Source organism: Vidua chalybeata, chromosome 1 (genome assembly GCF_026979565.1).
Source record: "Vidua chalybeata isolate OUT-0048 chromosome 1, bVidCha1 merged haplotype, whole genome shotgun sequence".
In the NCBI taxonomy this organism is placed as follows: Eukaryota; Metazoa; Chordata; class Aves; order Passeriformes; family Viduidae; genus Vidua; species Vidua chalybeata.
Genome location: NC_071530.1, coordinates 118,706,130 through 118,733,221, shown reverse-complemented (window position 1 = coordinate 118,733,221; position 27,092 = coordinate 118,706,130). Strand labels below are relative to the sequence as shown.

The 27,092-nt window shown below is 41.5% G+C and overlaps 1 protein-coding gene across 2 annotated transcripts in view; it reads right to left on the bottom strand.

Annotated features, from left to right (window-relative positions):
• Positions 1–15,792, bottom strand: part of SGK3 (serum/glucocorticoid regulated kinase family member 3) — a 55,555-nt gene extending 39,763 nt beyond the window's left edge. For both annotated transcript variants that reach the window (XM_053944312.1, XM_053944327.1), the window contains exon 1: positions 15,596–15,792. The gene's annotated coding sequence lies outside the window, so the exon portion shown is untranslated. The remainder of the gene's footprint in view (positions 1–15,595) is intronic.
• Positions 15,793–27,092: the final 11,300 nt, after the last annotated feature.

Here is a 27,092-nt window from a genome sequence, read left to right as displayed (position 1 = left end):
GATGAGCAAGAACACAAGGACCCCGTTTACATTTTCAAGCTATTTACTGGTATTCTAGTCAAAAGAAACTGAACAAGGGCTTTGGTTTGGGGTGTGTATGTCCACTCACAAAAGGCTCACAGGCTTTTTCCAAAATAAAAGCATTTTAAAGGCAGCCTAGGATCTACAGAATAGGCCAGATTTGTTTTTGTTATTCTATTAATACTTCCAACAAACTGTTTATGGCAAAAGACACATGAATTCCACTAAAGCACTGTTATGCACTAACTTTTTTTCAGAGTAGAAAAAAAGTAGCAACAGTGAAAAAAACCCCCAACTTACCAAAGCAGGAAGATGTATCTTAAAATCCAAGAAAGGACACAGATTTAAGACAAATGTTTCAAGAGTTTATTATTTGCTTACTTGTTTATCGAGTCATTTCCCAGGTTTGCCAGATTCATAACCCTATTCCCGACCCACAGAGAAGATGTACATTCATCTGCTAGCCAGAGAGTGTGATTTTTGTTCTCCAAGAACATTTTCATATTCACATTTTCTGTCCTGGGAACTATGGGTCAGTGCTTGAAGGTACATGTGAGTCTGAACTTTTAAGTGAGTTTCAGAAAGGACTTATATAAAGATACATCAACAATATTTTACTTAAAGATGCATATGGTCCTCTTATACCAGGTAAAACCAATACAACAAGAAGTAGGTACAGACTTCTGGACTTCACTAAACTAATTTTTTCTTTAACTTACCTTTCTTTTTATAATATGGCAATCTAGCAGAAGCCAGGTAATGGAATATTGCAAATCTAAGTATAGAGCATAAGCAACAATTAAACAAATCCATCTAATCTCAACACTAATTCAAGACCATTGTTACATTTTCCAGCTTTAAAAAGGAAAATGGCAGTATTTAATATTTGAGGTCAACCATTTTTTTATATTAGATGTTGTGATGTTGCAGGGTACGGACCACACAGAAGAAGGCAAGATATTGCAGGTTACAGCATGGACCTTGACTACTAGGTAGGAGAAATTATCCCAAAATTGTATCTATTGACATTTAGCTTTGATGTACATACAGCCATTTTAAAAGGGACAGTAAAAATCAGTTTATTTAAAAGACACTGTTTTCTTGAAGTCATAGTTCAAATTACTGAAATATTTCATAAGAAAATGTTCCTGCACATAATCCAAGCTACTCTTGGATGTATCAAAAGCAAGTTTTATTCCAACTACAGTTTTCTCCAACAATGCTGTACAAATTAAAGTAGTTTTTGTAGATGACAGCACAATTCTAAGTTCGCACAAGAACACAAAAGAGCAAAATGTCATAGTTTTCTAATTACATGGCAATCTTTGTGTCAACCTGGTTCATTAAATGTTTCTATAAATCTCTGAATTGGAGAAAAAATTTTGTTCTGGAAAGAAGATAAAAGATTTAGTAAAGCCATGAGAACTCAAGAGGTACATCTCCTGCACTGAAGCTCTTGATAAATAGATTGTTACTGCATTGGTATTAAAATATGGGATATGTGTGGAATCTGTATAACATTCAAGAAGCTACCAACAGTCAATCAATTGGATGCAATTGCAGTGGCAATGAGGATCTCCTAACTGGAATGTGCACCATGCTAGTGGATGCAAATAGGAGCACTGTTGGAGGAGGGTACTAATATCTCTCACTCTTGAATGGTCTGAAGCACATCCCATGCAAGCACTCAAAAATCTCCCCATGTCACACAGCAGTTCTGTTTCCCCTCAGGTCTGGGATGAGTCAGCAGCAGTTTGCTACACCAAATTGCTTCCGATTCAAATGTACCTTTCATTTATTTAAACAGTGTTGCGGTAACAGCCCTTCAAAATACCCACTTGAGAAATAATGTTTCATTGTTCACCTTTATGTAACTGTGGTTCTCCCAGGCCTACGCTGCCCTTTTTTTTTTTTTTTTTTTTTTTTTATTTGTTTGTCACCAATTTACGCCTTCCCGAAAGTAGCTGTTGCCACAGCAGAACCTCAGGGAACCTCAGAACCTGCCTGCTGCTGTGGTCACCTCCCCTAGGGAGCCTGGGGTGCCGGGAAATGTCCAGCCAAGGGGTCCTCACCACACACCTCTGTTAAAATAAAATTGGGATAATTGTGTGCATTTTAATCCTTCACCCATCTACCTCCCCTGATTGATGTAGAAGCGAGTCCAAAGTCAGAAAACACAACCACTCTTTATTCCTCATTCTTACAGGAATGATGACTAATTTTGAGAAGAGAAATGAAGAAGTAATCAGGATTTTTTTAAAGTCACAGTAAGGAGGTTGGCTGTTTCTACTGCTGACTCCCATTTCCAGCGTTTCTATACACATAATTGCTAAATTAGATTTTTCATATGCACTTTATTGCATGCATTATAAACTGTCCTGGTTTCAGCTGGGATAGAGTTCATTTTCTTTCTATTAGTTGGTGCAGTGCTGTGTTTTAGATGCAGTATGAGAACAGTGTTGATAACACATTGATGTTTTAGTTGTTGCTAAGCAGTGTTTACCCTAAGTCAAGGGCTTTTCAGGTTCCCATCCTCTGCCACTGAGCAGGTGCACAAGAATCTGGGAGGGATCACAGCTGGGACAGCTGAGCTGAACTGGCCAAAGGGATATTCCATACCTTAGAACATCATACTCAGCATACAAACTGGGGGAGTTGGCCAGCAGCCACCAATCCCTGCTCAGGGATGGGTTGGGCATCAGGGCATGGTGAACAATTCTATTGTCCATCACTTCTTTCTCTTGGGTTTTATTCTTTTCTTTTAATTTTCTCCTTTTTCACTATTATTATTATTATTACTTTATTTAAATTCTTAAACTTTTCTCACCTCAACCCATGGGTTGTACCTTTCTCCAGTTCTCCCCTGCATCCCACCAGGACAGGAAGAGTGAGCAAGGGACTGCCTGCCACCTGGGGTTAAACCATAACATGAACCTGCACAGTTAAACTTGTACCACATTTTCAAATCTGGTTTATGGGAAGGATGTCACAAGTCAGAGCAATTTATGGAATAAACAATAGGCAGTAGAACTTCTATCAACTAACAAAAGGACCAGTGGTAGAGTGAGACAAAAAGTGAACAAATAAAACATCAAACAAACACCAAAGAAAAATACATTTTGGACATTTCACATAAAAGAAAATTTGAAAACATTAATATGCCTACCATGGTGGACAGGTAGAGCCAAACTATACTTGTATGGCCGCTAGAATTGTGGAAGTATGAAAACAAGATGTTGGGATTACTTATTTAATTTACATGAAATTATATTCAGTTTTGTTTTATTATGTGTTCAGGAAAGTTGAGAGGAGAGACCACGACTTCCTGTAGTGTCTGGAAGGAGAGAGGAAAACATGCAGAACTCCTTTTCTTTATAACTAAAATAATAATCTTGAGATTTTCTTTTGTAAAGAAAGAAACCACCCAACAAAAAACCCCAAACATATATGGCGGGGGAGGGTGGCAAGGACAAATTTACTACAGAAGTAAGTAAATCGGGTACTAACAAATGATTATTCCCGAGAATAATTGTTAGTATCTTATGAACACATAAATTGTGGAATTTATCTTACATTTTAACCAGATCCTTTTCTTTTCCAAGTGTGGCAGCACATGTCACATCTTTAATTCAGAGGAATGCCGAACTCACAGGCTTCCCACAGCAAGGTGGGTGCCTTTTCCACTCTCCCTGGATGTGAAAGAAGTCAATGGTAAGCCTTTGGCATCACTGGTGTCACCAAGGGTGAACATCCAAAGGTTCTGTTGTCTCTTGGGAGTGGAATGCAGTACAGCATTCCCCATTCAAGACAGCAAGGGGAGGCATTTCAGTTAATTGCTGAGGTCACCCACGTCAAGCAGCCGTTCATTCTGATGGAGTGGTTCAGTTAAAATGTTCTACTGTCATTGCTGTAATGAGCCAAGGAAATCAATTCATGGTTGGAAGAGTCTGGATCCAGCATCTGACCTTTATAAAGGGTCAACAACTTGTGAAACAAGATCTGGACCATCCCACAAATGGGATGAGGTTACAGACCAGAAATGGAGACTAGATGATCTTTAAGGTCCCTTCCAATCCAAACCATTCTGTTATTCTGTAAATCTGAAAGGATACACTCTCTTTAGGTTTCAAATTGATGTTTCCCACTATGGTAGATGACAGACAACAATCACAATGACAGTCGGCAGAATCTGAAGCCTTGCAAAAACAAGCCATTTGCACTGACAGGGCTAATCAGTTTAAACAACAACAAAGCCATTAAAAACCACCTACCAGCACCAGTTATTTGTTTCATATCTCAAATCTGCATATCAAACAGCTAACAACTTAGAAGTAAAACCAAAGAGCTTGAATCTACTACCATGTGGTATCTCAACAGTCACATGGCATAAGGAGCAAAGACCTGTGAATTGACAGCACTTTAGTTTAGTTTAGACTTAAACTTCTGTTATTCAAAAATCAGATTTTTTTTTTTTTTTTACATTTAAAAAAGGCAGTGGATCTTTTAGATTTGTTTCTAGACAAATGGAAAGCAACCAGTTCAGAAGAAAAGTTGACTAAATGTAAACTTTAGGAGCCTAAGAATGTAGCAAAGAGAATGTGAACACAAGACACACTAAGAGGGGAGACAAGAAAGAAGCAGCAATTCCTCTACAAAACAATACAACAGGATAATCTGTGCTTGTGCCCTGTAAAAACAAACAAAAGCAGCACAAGATTCATTTGTCAAGACAGGCACAAAATGTGAAAACATAGTCAAATTGCTAGCAATAAATATAAAATCTGCAGAAGTACATAGTTATGAGAATCAGCATGGTTAAGGGAGAATTATAATGCAAAAAAAATACTAGCAACAAAAATAAATCCTTATTATCAATATGTTTATAGCTTAAGAGCAAGAAAAACCTTCTGTCCCTACACAGAGAAAAGCTGATGAGAGATGACACCCAAAAGACCATCATGTCTAGGACATCAGTCTTCACCAAGGAGGTCAAATGCAAGCAGTGATTGGCATAAATAATAGTAATGACAGGAAAGATTTCAGGAGAAATGGGAGAGAGACGGAGAATGTGAGTGGCAGTGTGTGCACATCTACACAATGAAAAAAAAAAAAAACAAGTAAACAAACCAAAGCAACACAAAAAACAGGTAAGAATATTAAAGACCAGTGAGTCAGTTTAACTTCAAATTCCTGGGAAAAACAATCCAAAACAGATCAATTAGCAGCACCTGGAAGATAATCCTAAGTAATAGCCAAAAGAGATTTGTTAAATCACATTGCTAACTTCCTCTGACAGCCTTCCAGAGAGGTAGGAGAGAAATCACAGATGTCACACCTTCCCTTTAGAAAAGCTTTGAAACTGCCTTGAGATATTTTACAACTGGGTTACAGAAGCAGGAAGAATAAATATTAGTTCTGGATGTGAGAAACAAAGGTTAAATATATCATCATCAGGACAAGGTAGTGATCTGGAAGAATGGAGTGAAATGTAGCAGATTATATGCAAGATATTGCCCAGGGGCAGGAAACGTCTAATATGGAAATACAGGATGGGAAACAAGGCCTCAGACTACAGCACAAAGACAAATGTCATACTGTTCTAAGCAAATATTGCTGTGAGATATAAAATAAGAATGGAAAGCCTGAGCATAATCTGCTGAACTCAGAGAAGTCCTTCTACTTCACTCTGTTTTTGTGTGAATACCTAGGACATGGTGGTCCTACCTGTGCGGGTCTAGGGAACAGAAATAAGAATGAAAACTGGTCTAGAAAATGTGACTTATGGGGAAGTGGGATGGACAAGCTAGTGTGGGGTGGGGTGGGGGGAATCCACTTGAGAGGTGCCTGTTATCTTGGAAGACTACTTCAAAGAGAATGGAATTGTCTCTTCAAGACAAGTCCTAATGAGCTCAAAATGAGCACGGAAAAGGTTCAGGTTAATAAGCACTGGAGGAGGGGACACAAGAACATGAAAAAACTGTTGGAAGGGTAGTGAATCAACGGAAGAGATTTTACCAGGAAAGAGCTTTAAAAACAGCCGAAGCAAACACTTCTTCATAAAACAGATTGCATCTTTGGGGAAGAGACCGCTTGAGACTGAGACCCTATGGCTGGGAGCAATGGTTGAAGAATGCCATGGTGGCAAACCAGAAGTGAGGGGATGAAAAAGTGGTTCAGAAACACAGAGAGAAGCACTGAGGGAAGTCAGGTGACAGGAAGGAAGCTGGGGAAAACAAAGATGAAAAATGAGACTGCCATTTGTAGGGAGAGTCATTTCAGAGGTGTGTTACAATTTATAAGCAATGACTTATGAGGCTGCACCTGAAATTTAGAGAAAAGACAGGCTCCAGTGCTTGGATCTACTCTTGTTGCTGTTTTTGTTTCAATGTCCAAATCTCAGCAAATAATGCAGTGCAAGAAAAGCATATCCACAGAGAGGAAGAGAATTGATGCTGAAGATGCAGCACCCACATGACCCATGTTGGCATGGCAGGTTGTCTGTTTTGCTTCAACCCAGCTTTATCCTGGTCCTGTGCCTGGTTAAGTGCTAAGAGCACACTGGAAGAACATCTTCCAATCTTATTTCATCTGAAAGGAATCCAGCTCATGTTCCCCAAGATCCCTCAGCAGAATGAACCACAAAGGATGTACTCCAAAAGCATGCTCCTGAACTGAACTGATCCTGTAACAGAGACTCATCTGAAGCCAAGCCAGAGGAATCCAGGGACCAACTGTGACATCCATGTGGCAGAGACCAAAGCAGGACACCACCAGCCATAGCAGACCAGACCAACAACAGTGCTTTCCTCCACTGTAACACTGATCTAAATGCTTTGCAGCAACGAGCATGACTGGAGTGACAGGCACTCTCTAGAAACCAGGCACTGACTGATTTGAAACAACATATTGACGATTTTAATTGACATCTGATGTGACATATGGACATCTTTGGTAGATCTGTAAATACACTGGAACAACTATCACAATATTTTAACTTAGCAATTGCATTTGCTTTAATATAACATTGTCTGTCTTATTTTTCTTACTTTCTTTTCTTTAAATGAGACCTGTGTCTAAGGATTTCTGACTCATAAATTAAAACAGCAAAACCAAAGCAAAGGGCCAAGCACCCAAGTCATCAATCTTTTCCAGCAGCCGAGTCATACACCAGTAACCAAGACAAAGAATATTCCAGTTTCTCCTTGCCACTTGCTAAAACCAACATATTTTCATTTCATGAACTTCCTTTTTCTAAAGAAGTGTCAAATTGTGCACATGTCTGTGTGTGTCCCTGTTTAGATTCTGAGCTGCAAGGCCGTCCTCTGTTCCTTATGCCCTGTCGCTTCTGAAATACTCAGTTCCTTCAGATTTCTTCTCAAGGACTGTTTTGTTTCTTACTCTGTGCACATCACAAATCCAACATGGTTCCCTGACCATGAATAATTATCCAGGATTTGACTGGGTGGTTGATGGTAACATTTATTTCAGGTCATTTCAAGTGATGCTCCTATATAAAACAGTAAACTGATTTGTGCACACAAGTTTGCAGTTTAATTGTGGAATAAAACCCTGTAAGTGTTATGAGAGTCCTCCTTCTACCTCTATTTCCATTCTTTATAAATAAACCCACATTTTATGTGTAAAACTCCAAAAACAATCTCAACTAATATCAACAAATACAATTAAAGCATTTGCAGAGACATTCAAGATACCTTTTAATACATGAGAGAAGCTACAGAAATCTGGTTTTATTCCCAAATAATTAAACAAGGGGATAAATGGCTGAGGGCATAAAACATAAGAATATCTTGACTGAGGATCTGAGCCAGCTTGTGTTGCAGAGCTGTGTTTGTGAGACAGGCATTATTTACACATTCTGGTGAAGTACTCCACAGATTTAACATTTTAAGGCAGTTTATGAATTTCTAATGTCAATTCACATAAAATGTGCTTAAACAGCCAGATGCTATGACCAAAACGAAATGAGTCATAAATCTGAAGTTCATCTGAACTGGTGAGGTTAAGTCAAGCTTCTAGTTTAAATTTACATTGCCTTGGATGTGTAAATTAACATCCAAGCGGCAAAATTTACTTTTAATTGGCTTGGACCATAGATGAACTCTTTCCTTTTTAGTCTGCCTTCTGAATTTAATTGGGTAGAAAGCTACTGTAAATATTTTCTTCTTTCTCACCCCTTCTTCCCAAGGTTTTTTTTTTAAACAAGTGAGGTATTGTTTAGCTGCTATGCTCTAGACCCCACACCCCAAAGCAAAACAGAGAAAAAGTATGTGTTGAGATTGCTACAGAGCAGGATTTTATAAATTTTTTGATCACACACTAGCAAACAACTTGCCTTCCTCCAAACAAACCAATCAGTGCAACTTATAGTGTCTTTTTAGCTTTGCTTCTCATCATCTGTAAGGAGAGAAGAGTAGGCTTGGAAACTTCGGCAAAGGAACCTAAACAGATTTGCTCAGCAGTCTCCAAGTCTCTGGTCAACAGCTCTGTGCTGTTCAAAGCCCAAGTACAAGTGCATCACTGTTCTCTCATTTAAATGTAGAATAATTCTAGGATTCATGGCAATGCCAGCTTAAACTCAGCTCTAAAGAAACCCTTTGTTTTCAAATAAATCAGTGCCTGGTTTTAGATAATTCTATAAAGAATCCTATTCATCCACCACATAACCTATTAGTTAACATGAAAAGAGCACCAAGGAGGCAGCCAACCTCCTAAAAATTCTGAAGAAAAGTGAAGTTAAACCAATCTATCTGGCATATGCCTTTAGAGTTACATATAATGTGTGTGGACACACACACAAGATGTAAAACCTCATTGCAAACAGCACTGTTAATTCTTGATACAAACACTTTACACCAAGACAGCTGAAAATTTTGTAGCACACATTCTCTCACCAGAGCACAGTAATTATCTGGTTTTCTGTCACTACTCAAAGTGTCACGTTATTTTCAAGGGACACAACTAAGGGACAGTTTTGCGGTTCCCTGACAGAGAAACTCCATCTGTTTATTATCAGGGCTCTGAAAACAGAAGGATGGCAGGAAAGAATTGTTAGTCCCAAAACTTCCAAAGACAACAGATAGTCTCTTACCAAAGCCTGATTTGGGAGGGTGAAATTTAGAAATTAAAATATTAAAATGCTGTTTTTTCACTAGTCTGAAAAATCCGTGACCCCTTTTAAAGAGCAATTGATGAAAATAAGTTAATTATTTACAAGATATTTACCATGAGTACTGGGAGATTAAATTAACAGCATTACATTTACTGCTTAAATGAAAGATGAGGGTCTAGTATTTGAAAAACAAAAAAAAAAAAAAAAAAAAATAATCAGGAGGCTAATTGGATAATTGGATTCTAGGTTATCAGCATCCACTATGACTCCAAAGAACCCCCTTCTTACCTTTCATAAAGCATTGCTATATAGTTCTTAATGCTACATGCTCTTTTTACACACCTTTTATGAAAATATAGCTTTTTTTCTTTCCCCCCTCACCCCCCCCCCCACTTTAATATATTCAAGATGCACCACTACTACGGCAGCAAGGAAGCAGAAGTCTCCTAGCTCTTTTTGATGCACTTGTCTTCAAGGCATTTGGCAGTCTGGATACTTTTGCCAGGTAGTTTTTATTTCTGAATTGTCCTACGTTTTCTCTGTTTTGTAGGTTTTGGCAGCATTCCAAACTTGTAGACTTAATGCATCTTGCTTTTGCAAAATATGGTTAAGTCCCATCCAAAGGGAGTACAGGAGTTATTTTCTTCTTTAATTACCTCCTGTCCCTCTTCTATGCTCTTTCCAGCATTAAAGCAAAACACATACCATAAACTGCAAATTCTACCATGGTTGAGTAAAAGCATTCATTTTCTGAATGCTCAGTCCTTACTTATTTACTAAACTTAGTATAAAATATATTTTTGGGTTTGATAGTGATCCCAGTTCATAAATACCTAACACTGGGAATTTACAAACAAACAAAAATCTAAACCTAAACTATTATAATATAAACACACAGTAGTTCAGAGTCATGCAGACCAAGTACACTTGCATCCTAACACATGCATCCAACATTCCTTCACTTAAGCAGGAACAACACAGGGTATGGAAGAGGCCAAAACACAGACAGTCATGGGCTGCAGCACATTCTCTAGATGAGCTGGAGGCAACTGCACTTACTTTGTTAGCCTTGAGAAGAGGCTTGAGGGGCACCTAACAGCAGCCTCCCAATGTCTTTGAGAAGGTTCCCAAGACAGACTCACTGGTGCATTGCATGAGAAGGAAAATCCCCACAGGGATTTTAACTGACCACTAGGACAGGGTGTCCAGGGGGGCTGTGGAGCCTCTTTGGAGGTTTTCAAAACCCAGGCAAACACAGCCCTGAGCAGCACTGTCTGAACACTCAGGGCAAGGAATTCACTCAAGCTGGTGAGTTAACCCACCACCTTCCAAGGTTCCTTCTAACCAGAATAACAGCATGATTTAAGATGTTTAGCCATGAGCAGCACTTACCCCTTCAGCTTATCTTCCTAGCTGAATCCAGAAATATCACTGTAATGCAAAATTATATACAATAACATGGGACAATAATCTTCATAGGTGCCCATTTTCTCACAAAAATACCAAATTGAGTACAGATGAACGATGCAAAGCTCTGAAATAGCTATCAAGATAGTTACTGAAAAATAGATCTGTGTTTCCAATTTGTGCCTTGTTTTAAGAGCAAAATTACAAGGTCTCAATCATTGGCACACAGTTTGCATATATTTAGATATCAGATTTTGCATCCTATATTATACTGATAAATAGTTGGGATTGACTTCAGTTGCATGGCTCTTCAAAAAACACTCAAATATGGGGTATAACTCTGTGGGGCACAGCAAATTTATTTTGATGCACCTCCTGCATTTGCAGCATTGAGTCCAGGATCAGAGGCAAAGCTTTCCTTGGTCCAATGTCTGCTCCAAAATATTTTGCAATTAACAATATAGTGAAGATGTTTTAAATACTTCTGTTTCCTCAGTTATTTCACAACAGTGAGCAAGAGATGGAGAAGTACCATTAAAGGAAAATTAATCCCAAGGGCTGGAAGAGACAGCAAGCAGCAAAGCACCATAATGGTGCCTCATAAGGCAATAGAAACATGTTGGTCCTGCTTCTCTTTAGAGGCAAAGGATCAGAAGTTGGAACCCCTTTGGTTTACCCCCAGAGAAACATAACAGTCTGTAAAGCTATGCAACTTCTTCACTGGCAGTATTTTGCAATAGTATTTGGCAAGACACTCAGCACTAGCAGCTTGCCAGTTGCCCTCACTGTTTCAAACAAGACTGCCAAGAAGTAAGATGTGACATCTCTTTGAATAAAGGAGCTGTGAAATAAATGTAGACATCAATCTTGCTTACCCACACTCCCCCAACTCCCAGGTGCTTTCCTGCCCTAAGCCACAGAAAAACTGTAGTTGCAAAGCAAAGCATTTCAAATATGAGGGAATAAGGAAGTTCCCTCTTCTCCTCAGATGATGCTCACAGGGTGTCTGAGAAACTGGAGTGAAAATGTCACATGAAGATACAACCTTACTTCTTCCTTTGCTAAAGAGCAGGGAGAAAGAATCCTAACACAGAACTGGGCAAGGGAATGGAGTTTCATGTCAGGACACAAACACACAAATCTGTGGCACAGAACACATAAAACACCACCTAAAGACCTGCATAATATAAAACTGGCAGGGTGACACCTATTGCCACACAGATACACTGTGTGAAAGTGGTGGCCCAGGATGGAGATTCCTGCACTGGAAATGGGGTTTTCTGGAAGGAAACACTGGATACTTTCCCCACTTCAGCCTGCAGGCTTGAACTTCTAAACTGGGACTACAACCAGCTGTCACCACCCACTCCAGATTTCTGAGCTCTCTGAGATCTCTGTTCTCCTGGGCCCAGTTCTCTCCTAGAGAAATTAGTCAAGTGTTGATCCTCTCTTGAAACACAGAGGATGTCATGGAAATGCTCACCTCTGATAATCATCACCAGCAAGCAACCACCAGATCCCAGCCCTCAGAGTGTGTGCTGTGACAGAGTCAAAGTTCTGGTGCTCCCTCGTGCCAGCCTTGGGCAACCTGCTGCCATCTTCCACAAGATGGCCCAGGCTGAAACCGAGAAGCAAAGTGTGCCCTTCTGCTGGCTTTCTTCAGCCTATTCAACAGCTGCAGAGGTGACAGAAGATGTGGGCTTGAACCCCTCAGGCACAGGGAGCAGGAGCCCAAGTTTCAACTCCCAGAACACAGCCTGCTGTTCAGACAAATCCTGCCACCAGCAGCTCTCAGGGAAGGGTGAGCACTGGCTCCTCTTCGGGCAGTGCTCCCAAAGGAAGCACACAGCTGCATTTCAAGACGCAACCGATCCATCAGCGCGTGTGTTTACGATGTGCTCGCCAGGTGCCCTACTTTCTTCATCTCCTCAGGGCTTTGATGCTCAACTACAGCAGCTCTAGATAAGGCGCTTAAGAACTTTCTGCTCAAAGAAGGAGATCCAATAAGTTTAAGACACTTTCAGAGTTAGGCAGACACAGTGTTAGGTGGTTTGGAAGACTTGGGGGAATAAATTCTGTTTGAGAATTAGGAATGCAAGCAGGAACCTGATTAACATATTTTATAATGTTCTTACAGCGTGCGGAAGCCCTTCAGTTCTACTTTGGAAAGTGTGTTTTCTTTGTAGGACATTTTAGCATATGGATACTACTTAAACTAGAACAAAATGAATCCTTCAATACAAACACTCAAAGAGCTAACTTCAAATAAAAACAACATATTGCTTTACTATGGCTCAGTCTATATAAGTACATACTTTATTTACAGTCGTTTCTAGTTCCTTGGTCTACAGAAAAAAAAAATCACAGCAGAATAACTCTTCAATGACGTAGGCATGTCCAAAAATGAAGTCACAAAACCAACCAACAGTGACTTTCCTTTTGGGAAGTGCACATTCCTTCAAAATAACATTCTTCTTAATGACAACTTAGACAGCCAAAACAAAAACATAATTTGGAACTGCAAATATGTGTAATCTGAGCTCTATTTCCATGCAGAAATGCAGGCTATTTGTGTATAAAATGGCTTGTAGCCATGGGACAAAAAAGCCCTAGTTACTTGCATGCAAATTATAAAACTGAAACCATCTGGAAAATGATCTGGGATATAGGGAGGACAACCCAGGAGAGAACTGATGTGTGGATGTGGCTGAAGGATCACAGCTTATTAGCAGCTTATCCTGTATGGATGGGAAGGAAAATAGGATTTGACATACCCTCTTATACAGTGATGATTAACATGAACCTGCCATTAGCATGCATGGCATTTTAGATTGACAGGCGATTTCCATCATAAACCCTAGATCCAAAGAGAAACAAGAGATGCTTTGCATCTTGTGTTATTTGCTAATACCTGGGCCATTTTATTTAATAGACTTTATTTTTGGCCCTCAGCATACCCTACTGAAATATTTTGTTGCTGGGTCAAGTCAGCTTTGGAGGCTTGCAGCTACTCCAGCTAGCTAGGCTGAAGCAATTCTGCATATTAAAAACCACCAATCACTATTTTAAACACATGCCATTACAGTCAAATTATCCACCTACTTGTGGATTGACTTTAAACAAGTCAGAAAATGAACAGAGTAGTGATTTTAAAGTGCTCACATCTTAAAACCTGAACTATTAGCTCCCTGCAATACATTATTTTATAAGCAGAGTGGACTAGGAACCACCCAACTACTGTACCCCCATAAGTCTTTTGAAGACTTCTGTTCAATGAGACTTGAACCTCCAGCTTTGTCAGGCTTCTTAGAAAGGTATCTGTCCCTGGAGAATGAGAATGCACATGCTGATCATAAAAAGAAACAGCTCCTATGGGTTGTTGATTATCAGGATGAAGATCCCCTCAGAACAACATAACCAATGAATTACATGTCTTGCAGCACTCTTGATGCAGCCCATGTCCGCATAACTTTCCCTCAGGAAATGTTTAATCCTCTTTGGAGATTACAATAGATACTGAATTTATCAGATTAGCATGAAAGAAATTAAATGCAAGGGCTGTCAACATCTATTCTTAGTGTCCAGCATAAATGTTACTGCTATTTCAATGCTTAGACCACATAATAAAGAGGCTGTAGCACTTAGTGAAGAGAAATACAGAGATTACTAACTGGTTTTTGCTGCCAACTAGTGCATATTTCTGCTCTTCACACAATCTCAAAAATTAAGGGAAAGAGCCTGACAGAATTCAGATTTAAAAAAAAAAGCTTTGCAGGAGCATGTAAGTCTCAGCAAGGGGAAGCATGTAAGTCTCAGCAAGGGGAAGCCAAGGAGCTCTGACCAATGCTCACAAAAGCACTGAGGCAGACATCCTGCAAGTAACAGTCATGCGAGTGAGTATTACTGGATACTCCTTCAAGCTCGACCACTTCTCTCCTCAATTCAAATCTCTCAAGTCTGCGCCAGAATTTTACCTTCTCACAAAAGATCTGTGCAGGGAGCACTAATACTTTGCAACTTCTTGTGCACAGGAGGAGGAAGCATTATTTTAGTTCTCTCCCTGCCTCCAATCTTCTCTTACGCTGAAGGTGTTTAAAGAAGTAAAGAGACAATTCCAGCCCTTGCCTCTCTGGCACAGAGACCACCAGGAAGAGGGACTGCAGACCCAAACCACGTTCCCTGCTTTGCCTCTTTGTGCCTTTTGCAAGGCACAAAGCAAAGCTAACCAGGGTTACCTCATCCTGCGGGGGCAGAGGTAAAGGACTCTGGAAAAGGGCTCTTTCACCTGCTCTAAATGTAAACTCCCAGCCATTCTTCACCTCTTAAATGTCTGATTCCAGCATAGCTTTACTGTCTTTATGGAGTTAAGTAGTGGAACTGAAATGGAGTTCGGTGGTGTCCGTAGTTGCAACACAGAAATAAACCCTCCCACACCGAGCCAGCCATGCAAAATAAAGCATAGCGTGTAAAACTACATATACACGCAGTAAAAACATTAGGGCAAGAGTAGTAGCAGGAGCCAGTAACACTGCTGGAGAAGGGTGAGAATTTAAAAAAAAAAAAAAAAAAAAAAAAGAGAGGAGAATATGAAACACTAAATGACTTTAAAACTTCTTTGCAAATACAATATCTAAAATTATAGCGGCGGGGGCGGGGGGAGCAGAAGTTTCTGCATGTTTGTTTGTTTATTCGCCTGCGAGCACTTTGCCCCCTGTCCGTAAGCGGATCCCAGCCGCCGGAGCCGCACGCCCACGCGGAGCGGCGCTTTCCTGCGGGAACACGTTCAGCCCCCGGCCCCCTCCGCCGGAGCCTGGCGAGGGCCGCACCGAACACACTCCTCGGGAACGCCGGCGGTGTGGGCAAAGCACGCAGACGTTTTCGCGCTGCAACAAAAGGGAAGCGAAACGTCCCCGAGTCCCGTGTCCCCGGGTGAATCCCGTGTCCCCGCGGCCGCGGAACCTCCGTGGCTCCGGACGGGCTCTCTCTACCCGGCCGTGGGAGGGGGCACGGACCCCTGGCCGGCTGCACCCCGCGTACCTGCCTCCCTCCGACCCTGCGTCCCTCCGCCGGCCGGGGCGGGCCGGGGATGTCCGTCCGTCTGTCCGTGCGCTCGTGCGCTCGTCCGCCCGCTGGAGTTGCCGCTTCCTCCTCCCTGCCGCGTCAGCCGCGCTCCTCCCGCCGCGGCCGCGGGATGACGGGCTCCCCTCGCGGGGCTGCGCCCACCCCGGGGCGGCCACGGGCCACCGCCGCTCCCCGCCGGCGCAGGCGGGGCCACCGTCGCTGTCGGTGTCGCCGTCGCTGTCGGTGCCGCCCCCGCCGCCGGCCCCGACCAGCGCCCCCCCGGGCGGCGGCAGCCGGGGTCAGGCGGGGACGCGCAGCCGGGCCCGCTCCCGCCCGGGGCCCCGCGGCTGCAGCTGCCCGAGGGACCGCAGAGCCCGCGGCTGCCGGCTAGCGCGGGTGTGCGATCCAGGGAAGGATTACCGCGATCCTCCTGCTAAACCGGCAGATAATGCAGGGCGACGCCGTCCTCCCCACACGCGGCACAGAGCGGGCGCGCAGGCTGCGCCTCGGGAGCGAGCTCCGAGAGCTGACGGTGCTGCCAGGCCGCTGGCAGGGACCGTGCTCCATCGGGACATACACGGAGCCTGCCCAGCGCCGGGCCGCTCCGTCCGCTGCAGAGCGCTCACACCCCGGCGCAGAAAGCGACGATGGTTTTCGATGCCGATATTTTATCCACCTGGGCGGCAAAAATAGATCAAGTGGGCTGGATGGAGGAGAGGCACATCGGAGACATCAGTTAGGGTACAGAAACATCCTCCCCACTCTGTCCTGTAGGCATTATTTTGCCTTTTTTTCTCAATAATCACCTTCAGTGCTCATTTCTCACAGCAGGATGTGGTAAAAATAGTTATCAGTTTGTCTCAAACAACATTTGTTATCTCTCATTTGGCTGGTTTTTTATGCTTCCTGGCACACTTTCTTCTCCACAAGTTACCACAGGATGCAGCACAGCAAAACTCATCTCACCCTTAATTTGTGCAATCCAGCCTCAAAACATTTCTGTCAGATTCATGATTCTGGGTATGGCCACCTCAGGTCCCCACATGGCACACCTTAGGAGATGGCACCAGCTTGGACACTTCACAAAATGATGAGAATTTCCAGGAAGGCCTCAGTGAGAGAATGTGAGATGAGGGAGATTTTTCCAAGCACAACCAAGGCACAGGTGATTTTTTTTTTGAGTGATAATAAGGGGAAGGGAAGAGACTGCTGAGGACAGCAACAGCTCTTGCATCCTGAGATGCTGGAAAGAAGACAGAGATTATAGTATGGGCAAAAGTGAATCCCACAGAATGAGCTCAATATGAAGGTCTAGTATAGTTAATCTTTTGTCATAGTACATCTTAAAAAAATGATCCCTAAATTACAATGTCCCTTCAGTACATCAGTTTGGATAGTTCCTTCCTTCCCAGCTTTCAGTGAAGCAAAGGAGTGAGATGAAAAAGTACAGCTAAAAGCCACATCTTTTAGGAAAGGTAGGTATAAGCAGTTCTTGCCAAGATGGTTATGTTTTAATGCAAAATTCCTCTCTTCATCCAGGGATTTTGCTTCCATGTTTTAACCCGTCATTGTGCCCAGTCACCTGACTGCACCTAAAATTCATTGCATCCCAAGGGTAGTGGCTTGAGCCATCCCAATGGCTCAATCTCCAGGTGAAGATCAGTGGCAAATGATGTCCCTTAGGGATCCATACTGGGACTAATGCTCTTCAGTGTCCTCACCAATGGCATAGACAAAGGGATCAAGTACACTCTCAGCAAATTTGCAGATGACACTGCCAAGCAGTGCTGTTGACAGGCCTGAAGTACAGGATGCCATCCAGATGGACTTGGACATGCTCCAGAAGTTGGCCCATGGGAACCTCATGAGGTTCAACAAGTGCAAGACACTATACCTGGAGCAATCCCCGTTATCAGTATAAGTTGGGGGATGAATGGATGGAGAGCAGACCTGTGGAGAAGGACTTGGGGTGGATGAAAAGCTGGATGTGACCCAGCATTATGTGCTTGCAGATCAGAAAGCTGACTGTATCCTGGACTGCATCAAAAGCATCATGACCAGGAGGTTGAGGGGATTCTCCCACTTCTTTGCTGTGATGAGATCCTACCTGGTGTGCTGCATCCAGCTCTGGGGTCCCCAACACAGGAAAGACATGGACCTGTTGCAACAAGTCTTTGTCCAGACAGAGGAGGTCCTTAAAGATGCTCAGAGGGCTGGAGCACCTCTCCTATGAAGACAGGCTGAGAGTTGGGGTTGTTAGAGGAAGGTTGACCTTATAGCACCTTCCAGTACCTAAAGAGGAGCTACAAGGGAGCTGAGGAGGGTACTTTTTACAAGGGCAGGAAATGATAGGACAGGGGCTAATGGCTTTAAACTGACAGAGGGTAGGTTTAGATTAGATATAAGGAAGAGAAATTTTACAATGTGGGTGGTGAAACACTGAAACAGGCTGCCTGTCTGTGAGTGGTAGATTCCCCATCAGTAGAAACATTCAACCCCATCAGGTTGGATGGGGCTTTAATCAATCTGTTTGAGCTGAAGATGTCCCTGCTTGTTGCAGGCAGTTTGGACTAGATGGCCTTTAGAGGTCCCTTCCAACCTGAACTATCCTATGATTCTATGTTTCTGTGATCATCCTAACCTTATGTTCCTCATGAGGCTTGCACACATTTAATGTTAGCACACGTGGGTGTCCTTGATCCATCTTGCATGTGTAATTATTTAGAATACAGTCACACAGAAAACTATTTACAAGACAACTTCCAAAAGGCAAATCTCCAGACAAAAAGGTTATGCAGTTTGACCCACTCAAGAGACCCACTCCTGTTTTGCAGAAGTAGTGCTAAAAAGTGATAAGTGATTCTAGCTGTATTATTACTTGGGAGAAGGGATTTGATAAACAAAACTAAACATTTCCTGTAAGGCCTAGATTTTCAGGAATTTATCTGTCAGTATCAGAACCCTATTTCTGCCTTGCATTAAATTAGCAGAGACAGGATTGAATAATAGATGTAACTATTCCCTCCTTTCCCTTCTCTCACAAAGAACCTGAATGAGGAAAAAGTCTTGAAGGATCTTCTCCCATATCAGGACAAAACTAAGAACAAAAAATGTTCTTTCCCCTTCCTAAGAAGGAAAAATTTGTTCCACCTCAAGGTAGCCTATAATCTGATGTATCATCTCAAAATACTTGAGCTTCTTAAATACTGCATAAAGTGCCTATAGAATTCCTATTTCCAAAGCTCTAACCAGGTATACTTGTTTATTCCTTACCAGAAATTAAACATTTTCAAAAGCATCCATCTTAAGTGAAATCCACTTCAGTTAACTAACAATAACAAGAAACTCTTTCTAGAGTTTTCCTGCCACATAAAAGAACACAGAGATGGCACAAAGGAACACAAAAGGTCAGCTGTAAATAGAATACTTTATCAGTTGAGTGGTCTGAAGTGCTGGAAGCCTCTTCTAGTCCGTTTTGTGCACATGTGTGTGTAAAAACACAACAAATCCTTCTTTGACCTGATATAATTAATTTTTTCCTGCTTCACATACACTTTGGCACAAACTAGGCAACTTGGGAAAGACATGGTCCTCTTGCAGGTGATGGGTTGCCATGTTGACAGCCTGGGGAAAAGTTTCCAGTCTAGACCACAGTGTGCAGATGCAGCCATGGTGGTGGAGTTCCTGAGCAACTGCAAGTTCATGCTCTTTTCGAGTTTATTTCCTCCAGAGACTTCTTTGTTGCTAGTCAGGCTATTGCACTCCTGCACAGAAACAGCAGAAAACCAAAATATCAAAGAAAATCTTAACCATCTCCACTTCAATGTAAGCAGAGTTCACATACAGTAAAAGCCTCTTAAAAAAAAAAGGAAACAAAGGAAAAAGTGACTTGCCACTACAGCCAGCCTTTTCTTCCATCTTAGTTTTCCTACAAGAATGGCTTTTTCCTCTTGCTTTGGTATTCCACTGTGAGGACACAAGTACACCCTCAAGGTCCCTAATGCCATGTCCTCTATACTAGGAAGCACTAAACTTAGAAAATCTTTAAAAGATCAGTCTCAGGCCGGCTGCTGAGCAAACAAAGCTAATAGATGTGCCTCATTTGTTTCCTCATGTCTGCTCCATTGTTTGTTTTCTTCTCTTATGCATATCCTTCCAGACAGGTTGATTTGTTTAACTACACTCTGGTCAATGTCTGAACAGCACACCTAAAAGCACCACCAATACTGAAAGAGAAAACAGAGAAAAAACAGATTATGATGATGATATTCTGCTTTTAAAGTGTAACAAAACTCCTGTCAATATCAACAGTCTGGTGCACAGAGTCAGGTCAGAATAAACCCTTTTTGTAGTAACTCAGAAGTTGTGGATATGATGCATTGTCATCTTACTATGAGAGGCCAAAGGGGGGAAACATCTTTTGTGAGATCACTAGGACTTCTGCCTTCTTGCTATACCTTCTTTCATTCTCTTTCTTGCTCCACCTATTTGCATGTCTCCGCCTTTCATCCCTTTGCACTTCTTTCCCCGCAGCAACTCTGCCTTTATACATCCTACTTCTGCCTCCTCCCACATGAAGAAGCCACGTAATAGCACGGGCTGAACTCCAGAGGGGAGACTGCAAAGGCAAATGGTCGTTAGCTGATGAAGACTTGTAGCAAGCTCTCTAGCACTATGGGCCAAAGTAGGGATGAAAGAAATAGAGATTGACTAAGGACAAGTGGAATAAAAGAAGTTTAAAAAGTTTTGAAGTAGAGAGCAGAGTTATATAAGGTGACCTTTTACCTTGGCTTTCTGTTCAGCAGACCTGACAGTACATGCTCAAGCTGAGTAGATCCCCCACAACCACATTCTAACCAGGCAATAAATCAATGATTACGTATGAGAAAGGCTTGTTGTGACATGGACTCATCTGCCACTGACTCCATGTTCATGAAGAGGCTCCTATCTTCAGGCATGTAAATTCCCATCTTTTCAGAGCAAGTTCCTGAAGGAATTATTAAGTTCATCTTCAGGAGGCTAGTTAACAGTTCATATTTTTAATTAGCTTAGAGAATTAGAAGGTATAGTATTGAAAATGCTTTCTTCCAATAAGGTAGTATAACACATTTTATTGAACATGTGAAACATGGACCACAGCAATTAAGATGAAAGTTTAACACAAATGTCAAATAAAAATAAATGCTTTATTGAGTTCCAGGAACTTAGTTACCAAATCACATCTGGGGATCCCTACCTCTCATTGTGCCTTCAAGGAAAAATCATCTTCTCCAAAGCATTGCCATTAGGCTTTCACATAAACACCCACGTCACAACAGGTACAGAGGAGTAGAGTCCCTCTTCTCATAGCCACCACTTTAGGCTGGTTATGTTTCCTACACTGTTGCATGCTTTGAATTACATACTTTAGTTTGGACTTGTCAGTGCCATGAGTAAATCTAGATCAGATTTTTGCAGAATTGGAGTTCATGGACAGATATGCAGATGAGTGTAAACAGAGACATGTTTCCTAGTCTTAGCTGTTATTAAATAATGGTCATTTGCTGTTTGATCCTGAGAGATGATGAACATTGGTGCAAGATGTTGCCAAGTTTGTGGTTGGTATTTCAGGACATGTAAGCACTGTTGCTTTGCCCCTAACTAGGGGCAACTTTCAAGTGAATAAGTACAGTTCTTTCCCTGGAATAGTGAGAGGTATGCAATTAAGCATCATATCCTCTGTCTCGGTACGTAGGTAAATCACACTTTATTTTCTTTCCCTTCTTCCAAAACCAAAATTTGTTATTCCTCAATCATAGCCTCTTACTCAACTGTTGTGACATATTGTGTTGCTATTTCATGCTTTAGCATGCTCTCTGTAAAGTTCAAAGTTAATTAGACCAAAAGGTTAGCTGCCCTTCAGCTTTTGTTACTGGATGCGCTGTAACACCCATCCCATTCACACCACAAGCCTGTTAAATTTTTGTATGCAAAGCAGAGCCCATTTTTTGCATTCAGGGTCCCTGCTGCTGTGAACTATTTATCATGTGAAACATCAGTGATGTTGGCTACAGCATCTAAGAGTCAACCTTTGCAAGCACAATTAGCTAAAATAATGGAAGTCAGTATATTTTTCAAATCTGTAAAAAGTTCTTTGAAATTATTTAAAAATTTAAAATAGTTTTAAAATTTGAAACTATTTCTTTTAAATATACTAAATAACAATTCTCAAACATCCACCCAAGAATTATAAGCTATTTCTCTACAAAAAGATATAAGAAAAAAGGGCAGTATGGTATGTATTGCAAAGGTGAAACATAATTGTAATATCAAGATACCTCCAAATAGAAATCCAAACAATACAGCAAACAAAATATGAGAGGACACATAATCATCTTACTCAATGCAAACTGTAAAAATTAAGTAGATGATAAGTTGGACATCCTAAGTCAAACCCTAAGTCTACTTTTGCTTCTTAAGTTGTATAAAAGGGAATTGGGTGCCGCCGTGCCACCCTGAAGCTCCCTGGCTTCACCTGCCCGGCCGAGGCACGGCCAGCTGCGGGGACACTCCCCTGTGTCTCCAGGAGATTCGGGGAGCGGCTAAGACAGAGCGCTGCGCTGTCTGCCTTGTATGGAGGAGAGGCGGTGTCCGAGGAGGCAATAAAGGAGCCGACTCAAGGCTGGGAAAACAGTCAAACAGTCTCAGGTTTAATCCACGCTCCGAGGAGCTCCGAACTCCAGAGCATCCATCAGCCGAGCGTGCCCTCGAGGCTCTTGCAACATCTCAAATACCCAAATACCGGGGCGGTAACAAGGGGAAACGGACGCCCATTCACCAATGGGGGCATGTGGGGGAGTGGAAGGCGGAAGGATAGACAGATACATAAACCAATGGGGGGAGTTCAAGGGAGGGACCCCGGCCCTTGTCCAATCACTTGACGCCCAAGGTGGAAGATTCTGGGAGAGTGGGATGGAGAGCCGAGTGATGGACAGGGTACCAGGGAGGGGACCGGGGAATGACTAGATATTTTCAGGGACATTGGCATTGAGGGAAAGGCGGGAAAGCTCAGGGTGGAAGCATTGGGAGAAAATGGGGGGTTAGGCACAAACCATGACAGAACTGTTACAGAAATATAAAAACACAATACAACACTTGGGATTAAATCTTAGTGGTAAAGGGCAGGAAAAAAGTGTCACGTGATACAACAATGTAAGTTTCCAAGAAGATGAAATTGAATTAACTTACCAAAGTTTCACTTCAAGAAAATATCCCGCTTAGAAAACAAATCTATTTAATGAAATGTTTTTTTTTTGTTTCTTCTCCTTTTTCCTTTCCGTCCTAGCTGTGGTTGCCGTTTTGGGGAACATGGAAACCCCTGCCTCATGTTTCCCATGAGTTATCAGGAAGTAGCAGCAATGAGTCAATAGCTTTCACAGATACAAAATCTCAAAACCTACCACAAATTCATGGAGGTGTTCCTATCTGTATTAATATAGGAGTTAGAGTCTAAAACCTTTAAAAGAAGAGAATAAGCCCTTTGAGTGGGCAAGATTTCAAGACTGTAAGGAAGCTGTAATCCATTTCTAAGTGAAGTGAAAGGGTTACTAAAGTTTATATATGTGAATTCTTTTATATATGTGTCAAGTGGAAGTGTTGTTACTTAATGCTTACTCATCATTAACAGGCAGTCTTTCCAGCTCTGCTGATAGCAAGAGTACAACTTAAAAATTAAATAAAATTTTTGTTTCCCTTCAGTTTTGTTGTTCTGCTTTCTCATCTTTACTGTCTTCTGTTCTATGAACTTTTCTGCCCTGTAATGCAATTCAAATGCAACGAGACTAAGGAAATGGATGACATCTCTACCATAGGGTAAAATGGGAAAGGACTGAAGTAACTTTTTTTTTTTTTTTTTTTTAATCTTGCACACAGACATAAGCATAGTGAAATTTAGTGGGCATACACTGAAAGGGTAGTTGAACTGTGCAAGTGAGTAAGGGGTATCTGCTATGCTCTGGGGTCTTCAGTGTGCTGTAAGTCTAGTCTAAAAGCATCCATTTTGTAATCAACTTTTGTAGAGCTCCAGCAGGAAAGACCCAGCAAGTGTCCCAGGTGTTCTGACCAACAGTCCATGGATCTGTTGTCAGTAGAGCATATTTCAAACACCAGTAGCTTTCTGCATCTGAGGTAGTTTATTTGTTGGTGGCAGCTGCTGCAAGTTTATAAGTTTATGAGAAATCCTTTGGCATACAGTGGGAGATGGCTGCTTACAAAAAGTCTGTTTGGGAAGAGTCTGGAGTCTAGGGAGTGACCGAGGCACAATAATTAAAGTAGGGATTAGATAAACCTAAATCAATATTAAACCAGTGGTAAAACTAGTTCTCCACTTCAGAGAATTTTCAGATCCTATCTGTTCCTAAAGATTTATTTGTCTTTCCTACACCTAGACTTGAAAGACAATGTTTTGGGTGCAGTTACATAGCCTCTACTTTCTTCTCTGTCTTATTCTGGCAACTGCAGTAGGTTTACCTGCAGAAGGCCTTCTTCGAGGAGTTTGGTATTGTGCAACAAGGAAGAGGGATTGTTGGGATTCCCTTTCTGAGGAGCTGGTGCTTCCCACTCTGCCAGACTGCTTAGGTGTCTCCATGTATCAGAGGTTCCACATGCATTTCTTTCTCCCCACGCTGCAGAGAGCCAGTGAAGTGCTTTGGAAGAGCCAAGTTGGCAATAATACTCTTGGAGGGGTAACAGCTTCAGTCAAATATTCTTCTCTAGGTTACTATAGCACTAGCTAAATCTTTCAGCTATGCTAACCCACATATCAGCAGGCAATCTCTCCGTCTCTTTTTCTCAAACTATCATTTTCCTTTTTTTCTTCTTTTCAATGTAGCATGTTTTTGTTTGTCAGGGGCACTCCCCCAAGTTTCACCTTGAGTGTTGGGCTGGCTACTCCTGGTGTAAACAGGAGGTGAACCAAGCTTAACCATCAGAGGAGTGGATTTATCACTCATATTCACAAATAGAAAGCTAGGAAAGGGTTGTGAGTAGAGCAGATTGTTTTTCATGGACCTATATTATCTCTAACATATTTTTCTGATTTTCTCTATTTCTGTATCATGATTCTTTACTGAGATCTTGACTCAGTTACAGTTTGTGTGTTATCTGCCTCAGTTACCTTGCTCTTGTGTGCTTACATGGCAACACTCATTCTTTCTCTCAACCTTATTTTTTCTAGATCATGATTATTTTATTGTTGATTTAGCTTAGACCTTTCCCTGTTGGTTCTTATGTTTCTTGAAATGAGGTGCTAACACACACTGTGCTTGCTGCAAGTTGCCATGTTGATCCTTTTGTACCCCTGCGACACTCATTCACTGAATCCTTTAAAAGGCTTTGCTTTTTCATAACAATATGACGTGGCTGACTCACAATCAGTTTGTGATTCACTGTATGCCCTGATCCTTTCTGAAAAATGCTTCCAATAAATGCACTTCTTTATCCTGTGATTATAGGGGAGAATAAAATATTATATATGCTGATTTCTAATCTTATTTATTTCACTAGCTTGTCAAGAGAATTTTAAAGTATACATTTCTCCCTCAAAGTGCTTGCAACTCTTTCTAGCTCAGTGTTTCTCACAAGTTTGATAGGTATAATCTTGCATGTAATTAATGAACAGACTGAGGACAGATGCCTGCATAACCTCATTTTGATATGGTTTTTCAATTTGGTAGTGACCAGCTGCTCTGCATATGCTGTGGTTACGTAAGTTTGCTATAATGATGGCTTTTCTATCTAGCACAGCAGTATCAGATCAGTACATTTTCTGCCAGCTTGATTGTAAAGTGCAATGTGAGAGAATAGCAAAATTCACGAATGCCAAGATCAGACAGGTCTCACTTCTCCTGTATGTGCTCTGTCCTGAGAGAAAACTGAGAGAAAACAGGTGACCATATTGGGATGGCATTGTCAAACATTCCTGACAGAAATAATGCACTTGCAGTGTTCTCCTTATATCCCCTTTATTACATCTTACTTTCTGCTTTGGCATCATTGGATTTTTTTTCTCCCCATCCTGCTTTCTCTTTGGAAATTTGATTTAGTGGACTTTTTTTTTTTTTTTTTTTTTTTTTTTTTTTTTTTTTTTTTTTTTTTTTTTGTGTTTTGGAGTCAAGGTAATTTTTTAACTGAAGTGATTTTTCTTCACTTTACTGTTCCTTGGATCGAGATGGCTTAGGCACATGTAACCTCAGATTTTTTCTGAAAGATTTTTGATTTTTACTTCCTTTACACTCAGTATTATCTAGAAATGTTGAGAGTTTCAAAGATGCTGTATCAAAGTTGTCTTTCTTTCACTCTCTTGTTATTTCATCAAGTTGTGCAACCTGTTTGACACTTTATTTTACTCATCTAGATTTGCTCTGATTCAAATCTAGAAAGCCTTCCCCATAGGATGCCTGACATACGCTATATCGACAGAATCTCTCTCAAACTTTCTACCTGTGAATGAGCTTTCTCCTGCTGAACCTGGAGATGGCTCTTAGTCTGAGTAGTGAGCTTGACCTTAGTACGATTTTATTTGAAAAACCTTGCCTTGAAATTTTATCCCCTGAACCATCCTTATACAGTGCTCTATAGTAAAGTCATACCATAAGGAGGATTTTTCCTCTGCAGTTACTTGATCTACTCGCCTGAGGAGTTCCGGAGCTCAGAACAGGCACTCACGTTCTCAATGTGCAAATCACGGTGTCCTGTCATTCTCCAGCGCAAAATGTTCTTCGAGACCAGCATCTGTCTTGTGAACCACCACGCTTGCTATGCAAATGAATTACCAGTGCGTAAGCAAAGCTCGTACTGCTTGTTTGCAGCGGTGTACAACCATGTAGGATGTTCCGCAGCTGGACCCGCTGCTTTTCGTTATTTGGTTGGTCAGAAAAAAGGCAGCAGGATGACAAAGTAGTGGTGCCTTACAGCACTGATGCCTCATCCATGTACCGCGGCTCTTCCCGGGATGATGGGAAGGTTCCCTCGGTGAGCTTCTGCTGACACCTACTGCCAGAGCCGAACTCAGCACAGCACCGCAGGGGACCGCACAACACCGTCCCTCCCGCGGCATTCCTGGCGGGGAGCTTTGGATTCGGACTACCAGCGTTGAATGGAAAGAGGTAAACACCATCCATAGTTTTATGGAAATAAGTTCTATAAACCAGAACTGGCAAAGGCCCCAGGAGCAATTTATTGGCATTTTTGTTTTGATTTGGTTGTTTTGTGTGTTTGGTTTGGGTTTTTGTTTTTGTTTGGGGTTTTTTGGTTTGTTGGGTTTTTTTTTTCCCTGATAAAATTAGTGAAAGACAAGAGTTAATTAAAAGTCACTTAATGCATTTTCCATTATAGAAGCCAATGAGTTTATAACGGGAAAATACTTCTAAAAGACAAAAAAAGGATTTTACTTTTTCTTTCTTTTTTTTTTTAATAGATGGTACATCTTCATTGT